Raw genomic sequence first — 3757 nt, 5'->3', positions numbered from 1 at the left:
GGGGCGGCCGGGGCAGAGGTGACCTCGGCCGCCTGGGTCCCCTGGGGGCCGTGGGGGCAAACGGGAGACAGCCGAGGTGTCCCGTCAGAGCCGCGGCCTGCAGGCACGCCCGACCCGCCGCGGCCTGCGGGGCTGCTTTGCAACGGGAGCACCGCTGTGTTAATTTTCTGTCGGCAACAAAGAGCTGGGGAGCTCAAGGGGGCGAAAGAGTTTGGGAAACGCCAATGCAGGGTTTGAGGCACAGTGATTTGATTTTTTGCACAGATTGACCCCGGGGGTTGTCGTACGTTTTCATAAACGTATTGTCACTTAGCAAGGGGCTGAATTGTAGAACAGTCGAGTATGTTCGGGTAGATGCAATATCTCTTGTTAGACCACCTGAATAGTTGGGAAAATGATCCTTGGCAACAGCTCGTGAAAGGGTTGGAGAAAGGGGTGTTTTTTGCTTTTTTGCTTTGTTTAAACTGGTATCAGCACAAACTTTATAATGAGTTGTCTCCTGTGATGAAAGATGTTTATTTTGTGTCTTCCACCTGGTGGTGCAGCTCTGTAGTTCTGGGGGTAACATTTTTGGACGTGTGATATAGTTGTGTAGTGACAGGCATGTGTAAAATAAAGAGTTCCCCATCTATGCAGGGGACTTGTTTTCAGTTTTGAAGCCAGGTAAAGGAAGAAGAATTGTTGCCCATTCACCGTTAACAGTAGAAACTGTAAGGGAATGGTTTTGTTAAATGGTAGGAGCGTAGTTCAAATAGTAGTGGTAACTCGGAAAGATGGTAACAAAGGAATTTATCAAAACTAGTGGAGGGTGCCCTAAGGCTTGCGTGACTCTCAGAGATTTAAGGATTGGAACCAGCAGCAGGACCGTTTTAAAGGCCACACAAATTATGAACGCTGCTTGCAGAACACACGAAGCTTCTCGTCAATGTGAGCACTGTACTTCCAGTTTCAAAACTTATAAAGTTTAAGGTGCATCCAGCAGAAATGTGGTATGTGGCACGCATCTGTGGCATCACACACTGCACGTTTAGGTATTCCCTGGACTCCTGCCTTGCAGTGTGGTGGGTTTTGTTTGACCCCAGGAGATCCTGGGGTCAAAAGAACCCACGCCAAAAAAAAGCAGGGTGTGCCGCCCAAAACCTGATCAGCTGGAGCCACACGGGTTACTGGCCAAGCTCCCTGCTGCAGAAGTGCTGCGGTCGGAGATCCTTGATGACCCCAGTAGGGCTGCTGGGGCCAGGATAGTTGCTGGCCCCAGCCTCTTCTACTTCATCTAGGATAACCTGCTGCACACCAGAGCGTGCATGGCATGGGCGTTCCTCAAGGACAAGTAGCCACAGCACAAGCTGTGCCACTGCTACTTGTCCTTGGGGAAACACGTCTGGACACGGCCTAAGAGTTGAGCTCCTCGGGGCATGGGGTAATGCAGATGAATGACATATGCTTCTGATGCAGATTTGGGAAGCTGTTCACACCTAATGCAGTTCAGAACCTTAAGTTCCAAGCAGAAGTAACCAAAGAAGGTCCCTTTTTCACACGTCTCTTCACCACCAAATAGTTGCATAGCAGGTTCTGATGGTTCTGTACATAGTTCTGGAAGTCAGTAGCAAATGGAGTCCAGGACCTCTTGGAGTAATGCTTGCTGCAGGTTAACTTTGGGATTGTTTTTAAAGGAGCATGGTTTGATGTGACTAGTTTCAAGCACTTATTAAAATCAACATCTTGGTCATTTTATTTAAGTTAATACATGATAGTGGAGGGCCAGGCAGACTGCCTCCCTTGGAAAGAATGCCTTTGCTGGAGCTAACAACAGATAGTTTCAGCCTTCTCCTCTTACCATTTCCTTGCCTTCCCATGTAGAAACTGAAGATTATGAAACAGAAAACAGTATAAAGATTTTGTTCTTTGGGGAAGTGCATTAGTTCTTGCCATCTCTTAGGGAGTCTGGTCAAGAAAGGGCTTTGACTGGGAGCATACTCTGGTTCAGAGTCTTTCACATCTCACTCTTAGTGAGGGAAACCATTTACTGCTTCCTCCCCAATTCTGTCTCCCAGGTGTGATCTGTTAAGGGAGTGCTTTTTGGTGCCCTGTATAACTTGGAAACACTGTGCCCAGGATTACTAGATTCTGTGGACCTTTCCCTGTAAAAATGGTGGGAGGAAACTGTAGTTGAAATCCAAGATAAGTTAATAAAAGTTAAGATATATCTACTCTGGTCTCTTCTTATACATCTCCATATTAGGGATGAAGAAGCTAGATGCAGAAACTTGAAGCATGGTCTATGGTGGTGACTTGGGATGGAGGGTTCATACAACTGGTGAGGTGACTGAGTTGTCATTTCTGAAAATGTGAAAGCAGTTGGCCTTTTTTGGTGACCTGTTATTGAACCAATGGGAGAAATGTTAGAGAAGCTATTGGGCCCAAAGTGCCCTTTCACAGGTCATTCTGTGACCAACTACAATGTATACCATTGGTCCAATAAACAAGATCACCAAAACACCTGTTGCTTCCACATTTCCTGTGTCATCGTGGCTACAATAGCACTCCAACCTACTATTACTAAAAATGGTCATAAGTAAATTGCAATTTTTTAAAGATGACATGAGTGTTTAAAACTTTTTTTTTAAGTGTAACTTTAGTGTTTTCACTCTAGAATTAATTTGTGTTTTGACTTGAGTTTTATACCTACCTTATTTCATCCACACATGCAAATCCTAATTTTGAGTGTGGTGGTGTTTTTTAATCAAATGACTGTCCTGTTAGGAGAAACATGCTACACCTTGAGTTATAATACAGTTTATCTGCTATTTAATCTCTCTCCAAAGCTCAAAGGCTGTTTTGCACTGTCTGATTTCATTCGGTACTTGCTAAGTTTAGAGGAACTATGTTGCAAGTAACTCTTGCTAATTCTGAAGTGAAAACCGTCTTAAATTGGGATTAAGGAATGTGTAATGGATGATAGAACTTTTACAAAAGCCATCGTATCTGTTGGATAGTCCCTCTAAGAACAGAGCATTTTTGGTTTAGTAATAGTCCTTTGCATTAGCCCCTATTAAAAATAGGTATATAAAACAAGTGCAAGCCTTTTACGCAGCAATGTTTTGCTTAAGTGGTGGTTCTTGTTATTAAGTTTCAATATTGGTTTTCAATATTTTGTAACGTTCAGTTAATATCACCTGTTGAAGGAACTTACGAGTAGAGATCAAACATGATAAATTTATTTTGAAAATAGCTTGATTTGAAAGTTGGCTGTAAGAAGTTAAAAACTGCACATCTAAAATGTACTCTTTACCAAGGGGTTTTTGTAAATCTGTATTTTTAAAGTATGTAATAGCATGAGATGTTCAGCCAACAGCAGAGTAATATAAGCCTTTCATAAAATGAAGGCCAAGGAAATCCTTTTGTACTCTTAATTGTGGTTTCTGTTATTTGCTATAAAAAGGCTTGCACTTGTTTTCACTTAAAACGCTTGTGAAGATTTCTGAGTGCTTTACAATTCTTCTCAATCCACTAGGCCTTATAAAACTTTGCTGCATTAACATTTAAGCAATGAACAGAATTGCTTTATGTAGTTTTTTGCTTCTTATTCTGGGGGTTTTTTCCATGCTTGTTTTAATGATTTATTATGAAACATTCTAATGTTTTTGTTAATTGCATGGATATTGCGTTCTTCATTGAGGAGGGATTTTGAATATATTTTTAAAAGATACTTTTATGTTATCTATTAAGTTGTCTTAACCGGTTGCATTTATTTCAG

Source organism: Alligator sinensis, unplaced genomic scaffold (genome assembly GCF_000455745.1).
Source record: "Alligator sinensis unplaced genomic scaffold, ASM45574v1 scaffold502_1, whole genome shotgun sequence".
NCBI lineage: Eukaryota > Metazoa > Chordata > Crocodylia > Alligatoridae > Alligator > Alligator sinensis.
This window is presented reverse-complemented; position numbering follows the sequence as displayed.